Raw genomic sequence first — 12,075 nt, forward strand, 5'->3', positions numbered from 1 at the left:
AGTTTCTTCTGGTCCTAGGCTAGGGCAAATCATCTTTTGGTGGTAGCTTTTGTGCTCTTAAGCAAGGAATTCACTTTATCTGTAAGGCCGAGCATATGGGCCAGAGTGTTGGCCCTCGGAAGCTGTAGTTTTAGCTTGGCCCATTCCTTCAGAGCACTGGCTCAGTCTAAGGAATCGGTGTCTGTTCTGGACTACCGCTGGTGGGTAGACTTCAACTCTGCCATCTCAGCTTCTCCTTCACCAGGTATTCACAAGAACCATTTTGAAAGGTAGACAGTTCTCCTTCCTTGCTTTCTGAAGACTGAATTTTCAGCCTTGGAATCTACAGTGAGGCTGAGAATCTCCTTCATGCTACCATTCATCATGGTGTCAGTTTCCTTGTCTGTTACATTCTGCATCTTCCTTTCCAACAGAGCTGACTTCTATGATGACATTGCCTGGCACTTCTGGCTCTCTACAAAGATAGCAGAACTGCTAGTCAGAAACTCCACAGATTCAGCGCTTGTTTCCATTTCTACCTGGGCATTACTTCTTAAAGTATCTTTTGTACTCAGGGAGGAAATGAACTCTGAAAAAGAATTCCAGTCCACCTCTTTAGTTGCATTGGCTCCTATGTGCTCCAGACATCAAATAATCAGAAAAGGCTTGCTGCAAAGAAGAATCCTATAAGAAACCATTTCTTTACAGTCAATATCATTATCACTGGATGAATGAAATGGAAGACCTTGTAACAAGGTCTACTGTGCCGTGCTTGCTAGTTTCTTCTAAGGAGCTTGTACAGAATGTCTCATATCATTCCCTGAGTTCATCTGGATTATCTTTGATAAATTGCTGTACTAATGCACTGTTGACACTTTTATCAGTACTGTGCACAACACAGCTAACTCTTCTTGTGATGTGCCCCAGGTAAACATCCCATCTTCTTACCTCAGCCTGTTTCTTCTCATTCATTTCCCAGGCCTCAAGTATTCTATTAGTTGATATTTGAAAAAGATGTTTCAATACAAAATTGTCACCAGTGCAGTCTTGCTCAGTAATTGTGTCATTTTTTTTGTGTTTTCAAAAAGACACTCAAGAATTAGTGCAATATAAACTTCAGCTTGTGTATAGAAAATGTTATTCCATATATATTTTCAAAACATGTCCAATATGACTCCAATGCTACTCAGTTCAATAAGGTCCCCATTTACACTGCTAGTGTGTGTTTGAAGGAGATTGTATATCAAACTAATCACATTCAGTTGGGTGTTACCCACAGGAGGATCCAGTATACCCCATGTAGCCTTAATCATACTTTTCTTGGGTGGTTTAATCAGGAGTTCATGGAAAGATCCAAATCTTCCTCTCATGGCTTCTAAGACACTCTTGTTACCTGAACAAATTGAATGATTCATGCCCGGAGGGCAGATCTCTATATGACCTTCAAATATTGGTTGTCATGTCTCAAATAGAATCAGCAATATCTGGATTGCAATGAGTTTGGCTAATTCATTTTTATCCTTGTGGAAATTTTTGGAAGAAGCTGTTCCATAGCTTTTTGTTTTCTAGAGTGGCAAGTAGAAGATCTTGTTTCATACTGTTCTGAATTTTCAATATCTGTTTCCTGCACAGGCAAATAATTTCACAAAGTGTCTGTAATGCATTTGAATGTCAGTCTTCTTCTGGTGATTGGTGAGCTATTTATGCACACCTCTGTATGATATATCCTCATTTCACTACTGTAAAACACATTATTTAAGTAATCATAGCACAGAGTGGCTCTTACCCAAGCCCCAATGAAGATTTTTTTAGCTGTTAATATTGCTTTACTCCAAGTCAAATGTAGTTTACAAAGGGAGAGGACAAGCATCCATATACAAATGTAACATCACACCATGGACCCCGTGTGGGAGGTGGGAGAGACAACACTTTTCCCTGGGAACAGAAACTCTGATCCCAGGACTGGCCGTCAGTAGAAAACTGCTCAGCTAAGAGCACTCTCACCCAGTCCCAATCTTAGCTCCTGTTTCTGTTTAGTTCCCATTTACTGATCTCTACCTTCCCCAACTCCTCACAAAAATTCCATGAACTAAGACTCAGGAAAGGAGTATGTGTTCTAGTTTGCTGGTTGCCAGAATGCAACACACCAGAGATGGATTGGCTTTTAATAAAAGGGGATTTATTTTGTTGGTTCTTCAGAGGAAAGGCAGCTAACTTTTCACTGAGGTTCTTTCTTATGTGGAAGGCACAGGATGGTCTCTGCTGGTCTTCTCTCCAGGCCCCTGGGTTCCAACAACTTTCCCCAGGGTGACTTCTTTCTGTAGCTCCAAAGGCCTGGGCTGAGCTGCGAGTGCTGAGATGAGGAATGCCGAGCTGCTTAGGCTGTGCTATATTGCGCTCTCTCATTTAAGCACCAGCCAATTAAGTCAAACGTCACTCATTACAGCAGACACGCCTCCTAGCCGACTGCAGATGTAATTGGCAACAGATGAGGTTCACGTCCCTCATCTTATGTCCGCAGCAACAAGATTAGATATGCTCACCTGACCAAGTTGACAACTGAATCTAACTAACACAGCATGTTTACCATGTCTGGGAGAAGAAATATACACCACCGAATATTAAACACATGGGAAAGAGAAGGGGCACCAGAGAGAGAAGGAAGGGCAAGCATCCAAGAGGTGTGTGGACTGAGCTCCCAGCCAACCTTAATGGAGACACTGCTTCCAGGCATTCTTAGAAAACAAAACCATACAACTGAAAGGTGAGGAGAGGGGATAGAGGATGGGAAGTTGTCTTATTTGTACTCAATATTGTAAATATGCATAGTCTATATTAGATGTGCTTCAGTCCGGTGTTTGCATGTCTGTTTGTCAGTCTGCAGGATGGGTCTCAGGAGCCTTTCTCCCCTGCTTCCCCACCCCCACCCCTATCTCCCTACACCTACTCTGGGAACAGAGCCTGCAACAAGTATGATCCCCAAACTTGGTGGGAGCCAGTAGGTGGGGCCTGGATCACAGCCTCCATTCTGGCTCCACAGTCCTGTATGTCATACATGTTATAACAGTACTGTTCATAATAGCCCAAAGATGGAAATAACCTAAATACCCCTCAAAGGATGAATGAATAAACAAATTGTGTTATATACATAGAATGGATTATTAGTCAGTCATAAAAATGAATGAAGTACCAACAATACACTACATGGATGAACCTCAAAAAAACATTATGTTAAGTGAAAGAAGACAGACACAAAATGTCACATATCTATGTGTTATTTCATATGAAATAGCCAGAATAGGAAAACCCATAGAGACATAAAAGCAGATCATTGGTTCCCAATGGGTGGCAGGAGGGGAAAGGAGAGTAATTACTTTATGGTTATGAGTGCCCTTCTGGGGTGATGAAAAGTTTTGAAATCAGTTGTACACCTTAGAATGGTAAATTGCATGTTATCTGAATTTCACCTCAATTAAAAATAAAAACAGAGAGAATCCCTTGTACCCATTATGTGGTTTCACTCAGTGCTAAAATCTTACGAAAGAATAGTAAAATATCACAACTAGAACCTTGATGTTGATATGTTTGACTGCTAATCTTACTCAGTTTCCCTTTTTATTTTTACTCATTTGTTTGTATGTTTGTGCATGTGTGTGTATTACTTCTAAACCATTTTATTTTATCTATAGTCTCGTGTATGTACCACCATATTCACAATGCAAAACAACTCTCCGTCCCCAAAGAGCCTATGTGTTGCCTCCTTCCTATCCCCTCCTCTCTGAACCCTAAATCATGGCAAATGCAAATCCATGCTCCATTTCTAAAAGTTTGTCATTTAAAAAATGTTATATAAATGGAAACATGAAGTATGTCACCTCTGAGATCAGATTTTTTCCCACTCAGTGTAATTCCTTGGAGATCAATCCAAGTTAATGTGTAATTATAGTTTGTTCCTTTTTATTACTGAATACTATTTCATGGTATTCTTGTAAAAGAGTTTATTTAGCCATTCCAGGTGTCCTATTTTTTAATAGTGAAATTTGATATTAATTACTGTTTAAACGGAAATAACTAGGACCCTGAGTTTATTCCAAATGTTTTTGCCTGTCCTTTCCAAAGTTCCTCAGTCATTTTGTTTTAGAGTCTAGTGTGAGGATTTTGCTTTAGTGTTTAGTTTTGTGGGTGTGTGTCCAAGCGTGTGGTTTTGCTGAGGAGAATTAAAATCACTGATTGGTAAACCAAAGAAAGGGAGGAAGAGAACTTTTGATCCTCTTCAGTTCCTTTCTTCTTCATCTTGCAGTTTTTAAATGAATTATTAAGTAGGAAGAGTACAATGTTAAATTCCCTCCTCTTTTATAAAAATAGAAACATTGGAAATGGGCCACATGAAGATGTCTATCTTATTTATTACAAGTATGTGAAAAAACCTACGTTCACTATTAGTTAATATCATGATGAAGAAATAAGCTCACCAGGTAGAACTTTAAAAATTGCTAGTCCTCAGTCATGTTTTTCCCATATGCATAAAAGAGCTTGTATAATTAAAGCTGGGGGAAAACAAATAAAGGTTTTAACAAATCTCTCCAATACATAATTGTTCCTGTTATATTTCTTTCTTTTTTTTCCCCCTCTCTTAGATTATCTTTGGCACCAAACTTGATTTCCTTTTTAGGGGAAGATAAAAGGAGAAGTTTCAGTGGATTGGGTTAATTCTATGTCAGGACATTTTACCCATACTGTTGTCCCTTTCAGTTTTCATAAAATCATCTTGAGAAAGGCATTTTATGTTAATTTTTACAGATGTTAAAATGCCCATTCAGAGCAGGTACATAGCAGAGGTGTGAGTAAGAGCAGAGATTTTGGAGTTAGACTTATTTGAATTAAAGCTCAGCTAGTCTGCTCATTGACTATTAGGACTTAAGTAATTTACATAAACCCTTTTGATCTCCAATTTTCTCATCTGTAAAATAGAGTTAATAGTATCTATCTATCAAAGTTGTCAAAAACAATGTATTAACTAATATATATATAACACTCAAGATATTGCCTTGGATGGACTCAGTTAATAGAAAGTGAGATTATTTTTAAAAATTAATATTTTAAATTAAATTAAAATGGATTAATAATATTTAAAATACAAGAGTTAATGATGGAGAAGGATTTTAAATGTAGCTGTGTATCAGTTAACTTAGCTTGGCTAAGTTTTGCTGTAGTAATAAACCACTCTGAAATCTTTTTGGCTGGGAACAACAAAAGATTATCTCCTACTATTGCTCTGTTGGTGTCTCATGTGGTATAGCTTTCTTTGCATGGTATTATAAAGCTGTCCTTCCAAACTTTCTAGCCAGCCATGGCCATCTTGCCCCTGAGGGCCCCATGGGTTTTGGGAAGGCCCTGGGAGCATGACCTGCCAAGGGGCTGTGCTGGGCACCTGCCCCTGCTACTCTTTTCCTGGTCTTTCATTTGTGCTTGTTTCCAGCCGTAGCTGTACTTGGCCCTTCCCACAGCTAAGGGAGTTGTGTTGGCTGCACTTTTTAAGCTTGAAATAATAAAAAACTTAAGATTCCTTAAACAAAAAAACAAAACAACACCTGGGTCAGTACATGGTTTCTACTCACCCTAGTTACTCAGAGAGACAATTTGATAACAGCCCCAACACTTTGAATGTTATCAGTAACTAACCGAAGAACAGAGAATTTTATGAAGTACCCATGGCCTTTGTCTACAGATGATGCACCTTTCATTTTTGTTCATAATTCATTGGCCAAAGAAAATTACATGACCATATCTGAAAACAAGAAGATAGAGGACTGCCATCCTTTAATATACCCAAGATGTGAAATAGAATTGGTGTCATTGTGGGCAGTCCCAGTAGCCTCTCCCATTATACTGAAGTAGCTCCCAGGTTTGTGTATTCCTCTCTTTCTCAGGCCACTAATGAAAGAAAGAGGTGAAAAGTTATCAATTCCTTTATGAAGCATTCTGTGTATACTAAGAAAGTGGTGATTAAATGATTTTTAAAAATGAATGAAATGGCATTTTCCTTCCTCACCGTCATATACGTATGAACACACACACACACACACGCGCGCGCGCACACGTGTTCATTCATACATTCGTCCATTAAAGCCAACATTGTTTGAGTCCTTACTATGTGTTGGGCATTCACTACATAATTCATAATTTTCATGTTTTAAGCCAATGCAGACATTGTGCATTATGTCACCCGCATAGAACAGAAGGAAAACAAAACAAAAATCTCCAAATGTGTTTAGGCTTAGCTATCCCAAATGAAAAAGAAAAAAAAAATTGTTCACTGTTGTCTAGTCTTTTCAGCATTTTAAAATAACATATCCTTGTCAGGCTACCTGGCAATAAAATGTAGAAATTTTAAGTTGAATCTTACTGAACATTGGCAACTGAAAACTAATTAGTATGTTGGCAAAGATGTTAACTAGGACTTTTTTTTTTTTGTAGCAGTGGAAAATAAATGAGGTTAGATTGTAAAGATACATGAGTGCAATTTGGTGTCACATAAATATCCTTTATCTCACACGTTTGAGAAACTAATAAAAGTTGTTGTTTAATTTGTCATATGCATTTGATAAAAGGAGATAAAATGTGCTCATATGAAGGAATTCATTCCTTTAAATATATAATATATACCTAGTTATAGCAACCAAGCAACTAGTATAAGTAAGTATATAAAATATGAGATGTACTCAGAACACAAAGGCCGTTATTGATTACTTTACCTCAAAGTACTTAAATAAGAGATTTAAATCCTTTTATTGACAAACTTGCTGTACATAGAAGTGAAGATGAACAACGCAGAGTTGGGAGTATTGATATTTGCTAACTGATTGTTTTAGGTTTCAGCACACAGTCACTACAAATGAAAAAAAGGATACTGAGGATGCAACTAGGACCACTCTCAACTGATACTATAATCACAAGTATTTGTCTAGTGATAATAACTAGCCTTTCACTTTAAATATGATGGTTTCAGTGGTTTTGAAAGCTTTGTAAAGCATTGGCATTCCAGTATGAGGAAGAGCCACACACACACAGAAGTTAAGTAACATTAACAGATCACTGCAAATTTGGGCAATTACTCAAATTAAATTTGAGTGGAAATTAGCAAGGTTAGAATTTGAATTCAGGTTCTCACTATACATGCTTTAGTCACATTTATCTTTGTTTAGTTCTCGGGTTGTGTTGAGCTCTTTCCTCCCTCAGGACTCAGAACCTCTTTGATGTAGTACCCTTTTCCTTTCACTCTGTCCTGGAAAACTCCCATTTTTTCAAATTCCAGCTGAACAGGCATCCTAATTTTGTGCTCCACCCGTCACCACATGTGACTGTCTCTTATGAAATGTTTTGCTTCTTTCATACCACACATCAAGTTTGTAACTTTATGTTTGTGGCAAAAAATAGTATCTGATTTGTCCCACTGGGCTGTTGGCTCCAGGAGGGCAGAAAACATGTACACTTAGTTTCTAATTGGCACTCAGACCCTTAGTGGTTGATGGAACAATTAGCTGAATCTAGCCACATTCCTTTGTCTCTGTAGAATTAGCACCTTGAGGGTGAATTACTTAGTGAGAATGAAGTACCTCTTGATAATCTATAGAATGTCTTGGGGAAATAACTGATATATTATTTGGCTCATACCAGTTCTTCAGTTGCAATGTGTTTCTGGTTCTTTTCCAACAAATTAAACTTATATTGCCAGAATCAATTTCTTCCTTTCCCAGAAAGTCTTTTTTTATCCCATCAAAAATTTGTCTTCAATGCACTTACATTGTTTTCATCAATATAATAATTAATGAAACATGACCCTAGAAAAGCTATTTGATTTTTCTGAGCTTCATTTATCTCATTTATATGAGAAAAGTAATAGTATTTTCCCTTGCTCCCTCACAGAATCGTCCTGAGACCCTAATGCCATTATGTGTGTGTTGTGTACATGTTTGTGTGATAAATCACAAAGGCAAAGTAATGCCATTATATATATATTTGAAAATGTCACAAGTTGGTTTATATCATAGGAGACTCTTTGTATAGTAATTAAATTTTCATTTTTGGCTTGTCTTCCTGACTAGAATGAAGTGTCCTACATTTTTCCATGTTGTTGTGCCTTATCTTTGAAGCTGGACTACAAGATCTATTGGAGCAAAAACCATTTTTAGTTCTATTTTATCCCACATGGACAACAAATATTTAATGACTTGATTTTGATGAACAGTAGATTATCATGTATGCTTGTTCCTTTGAAAATAAAGATATTTCCAGCAAAATGTGCAAGTCAAATTAACAGCTTTTGGCAGTAGGGGAGAGAATGTCAAGGATTCTGAACTAAAAATAACCACAAACACATCCATCACCATAACACAACAAAGCAAAACAATGCCACAACAAAAGCGCTTTTATACAAACTCTGACAAAATCTATATGAAATGCAAGTGATAGTAAAAAAGATCGGAATAACTTATTCGTTGGCCAAAATACTAATCCGAGTTTCATAACTTATAATTTTGGGAGCTTTGACGGCTGCTGAATGTCTCTTGGCCCAGAATTTTCCAATCTTTTCATGGGGAAAGAGGCAGGATACTGTTGTATCTGTATAAAAATATCTCTTTAGCATTTGCCAACAATAATACCAGAGTGCTTCTCTGGGCATTGCCACAAAAGAAAACCATGAAATAAGAAATAAGAAATCTAATAAAAGGAAAGCTTCAGACCCAGGTATCTCCAAACTCTCTGTGCAGAAGAACCAAATTTTTGTTTTTCTGTTTTTTAAAATTTCTTTTGTTTTTCCAATCTGCTGCAGATTGATACTTTTATAAAACACTGTAAAAACAAAATTACTTTTAATATTTGCACTTATATAATTGTGAACTGGTATAAAAATGTTTACAGAGTGTTGCTAGCTTGCGGACCACAATTTCCATAGCATGGTTTCAGATGATGACCCACATAATGTAATTTTCATGGTCCATCTGTGTAACATGAATTAATGGGTGTCCCACATGGCTGCATCAATGTCTGATATACATTCAAAAGAACAGTACTTTGATACCTGATGTCTTGCTAAGCATCATTAATTACTGAAAATTACTGATGGGAGGGGAGGAGCACAAGGAGTTCTAAATAGAAAATTTCTGAACATTTCTGTCCAGATTTCTAGCCCACTCTTCAAATGTTCCAACTTATGGTAACTGCTGAAATAGCTTCCTTTTTGCCACATGCCCTTTGTCAATTATCTTTACATCACTCCTACTACCTCGCTCCCTGAAATGGCCCCACCACCTGACTATGTTAGGCCATTCCAGTTTAGCTGAAGAACTCAGTGATTTTTTTTTTTTGAATCTTTCAGTCAAATCTCATTCCTTTCCATGCCACAATCTCCTCATCTGAAAAAAAAATGAATAGTAAAAATATCTATCTTATAAGGTTATTACAAAAATTGAGTTCGTATGTTTAGTATACTTGGCAGAGGACAAACACAATGTGAGTGTTAGATGATACTATCTCTCACACAGAGAAGCCCAAGGAATTTTCTATGAAGTAAAGTTCTTTTTATTTAAAGTGGGTTTCTCATTTACAAAGTCTTTCTTTTTTTATATAACCTGAAAACATTTTAGTTGGAATATTTAGACCATCCCCCTTTAATATAATTGTTTATATATTTGTGTTTAAGTATACCACCTATCTCTTTGTTTTCTTTGTCTCACTCTGTTCCCTTGCTCTTCTTATTCTGGCTTCTTTTGATTAATTTAACATTTTTGCTGGTTGTGTTTTATCTCTTTTCTTGGCTTATAAACTATAACTCTTTGTTCTGACATTTTAGTGGATGCTTTAGAGTTTATTTTATATATCTTTAACTTATCATAATCCATTTTGAAAAACTTATAATTACCTGCTTCCATTTATCCCTTCCCAGTCTTTGTGCTACTGTTGTCATACATTTTACTTTCACATGTGTTGTAAATTCCCAAATAATTGCCATTATTTTTGTTTTAAACAATCAGTAATTCACTAAAGCCATAATAAATAGTAAGAAAAGTGTCTTTTATGTGGCTCTTCATAGTTATCATTTCTGGCGCTCTTCATTTATTGTGTCAATGCAGATTTTCCTGGGGTGTCATTCTCCCTCTGCCAGATAAATTTCCTTTAACATTTCATGTGGTGTAGGCATGCTGGTGCCTACGCTACATATTTTTCATCTTTGCATGTTTAAAAAGTCTTTAGTTTGCTTTTGCTTTTAAAAGATGTTACTGAGTACTGAATTATAGATTTTCTTCCAGTACTTTAAGGATACCAGTCTACTGTCTGCTGGCTTGCATTTTCCAAGGGGAAAAAAAAAGCTGTCATCCTTACTTTTGTTTCTCTGTACTAAATGAGTCTTTTTCTCTGGATACTTTTAAGATTTTCTCCTTTTCACTGAGAATTTTAGTATTCTGTGACTTGATGTCATTTTCTTCAGGCTTGTTGCACTTGGGGTATGTTGAGATCCTTGGGTCTGTGTTTAATGTTTTCATCAAATTATGAAAAAATATGTATATTATTTCTGTAAATAATTTTCTTAATCCTCCCCCACCCTCCTTCATGGTACACAGTTACACATATATTAAGCCACTTGAAGATGTTCTAAAACTCACTGATACCCTTACAATTTTTTTCAGTTTTTTTCTCTACATATTTCATTATGCATAATTCCTAATGCCGTGTCTTCAAGTTCACTATTTCTTCTTCTGCAATAAGTAATCTCCTCTTAATCCCATATAATATATTTTATCTCAGAAATGTATAGTTTTCACCTCTCAAAGTTCAATTTGGACTTCTTTTATATCTTCAGTATAACTATTTAACTTTCTGAACACACGAAATGCACATATAATCACTGTTTTAGTTTATGATATAAATACATAATGAGCCTTGTCTGCTAATTTTAACATCTATGCAGTCTGGGTTTTCATTGATTGCTTTGTCTACTCAGTAGGTGTTGTATTTTCTTGTTTCTTTGCATTCCTGCTAAATTTTTAGTTTCTGACAGAGTTTTTTAATTTTACCTTCTTGAGTGCTGGCTATTTTTGAATTCTTCTATATATTCCTGAACTCTGACATTCTCTCTTTCTCTGAGTGGTTCTTTCCACTCTGGTACTGTATCCTACAAGCCCTAACTGCCTTTTCCTCCCAGAACCACAGCTTTCCTCCTCATCTCAGGCAAAGTGCTGGGCTTGTTAGGTTTCCCCATGCTTAGTCACAGCCTAGGGAGTCTCTCTACGAAGAAAGATGGGGGACGCGTAAGGTTTATCTCATTTTTCTCTCATCTCTCACTGGGTTCTACTGTCCTTTGTTGCCTGATATATAATATTTTAAAATATATTCTGTTCATTTTTAAAAGTTGATGTAGGCAGGAGGGCAAAGCTGGCTTATTTCTCCATCTTGGTTTTGAGGAAAAACTCTGTCTAATAGAATTGTTATCTTACTGCTCTTCTCATGGAATTTATTATAAGATATTCCATTAAGTTATTCTAGATAAAGGAAAAATTTAAGAAAAACATTAAAATTTCTATCCTATGTCCCTAGACCTTGCAAAACATATATCCCATTTAAATAATCCAACTTTGGAAATTAAAGAGCAAGAGTAGTTATATTACAAATCCATCCATAACTTAAGACTGTTAAGACTGAATAACAGGTTGAGTGGTTATGCTTAATAACTTAATAATAGTTCTTACCTTTCATTTTGACCTTTCTTATGTAGACATGCTTGTATAATACAGGACCTAGACTCTGATATCAGAACACATTTTAAGAAATATGAGCAACATCCTAATCAGTAAGTTATGAACGCTTGTCAAAAACAATGAAGAGGATCAACACAAAATTGCTGTGCTGCCCAGTTTTGAAATCTCTAGCCATATGTAGCTACTGAGCACTTGAAAGAAGGCTAACACAGCTGAGGAACAAGATTCTTACATTTGTTTCATTTTAACAAATTTAAATTTAAACTTTAAAACTTAAGCATTTTTGAGTATAGTTGGAACCACTTGATATTTTGAACCTATTTTTTTCTGATGTAAATTG

General features: G+C 36.2%; 1 pseudogene; it reads right to left on the reverse strand.

Annotated features, from left to right (window-relative positions):
- Window positions 1-699: 699 nt before the first annotated feature.
- The window catches only part of LOC143649117 (serine/threonine-protein phosphatase 6 regulatory subunit 3 pseudogene), a 37,891-nt pseudogene continuing 26,515 nt past the window's right edge, over window positions 700-12,075 (reverse strand).

The sequence above is a fragment of the Tamandua tetradactyla genome, chromosome 11, assembly GCF_023851605.1.
Source record: "Tamandua tetradactyla isolate mTamTet1 chromosome 11, mTamTet1.pri, whole genome shotgun sequence".
Classification (NCBI taxonomy): Eukaryota; Metazoa; Chordata; class Mammalia; order Pilosa; family Myrmecophagidae; genus Tamandua; species Tamandua tetradactyla.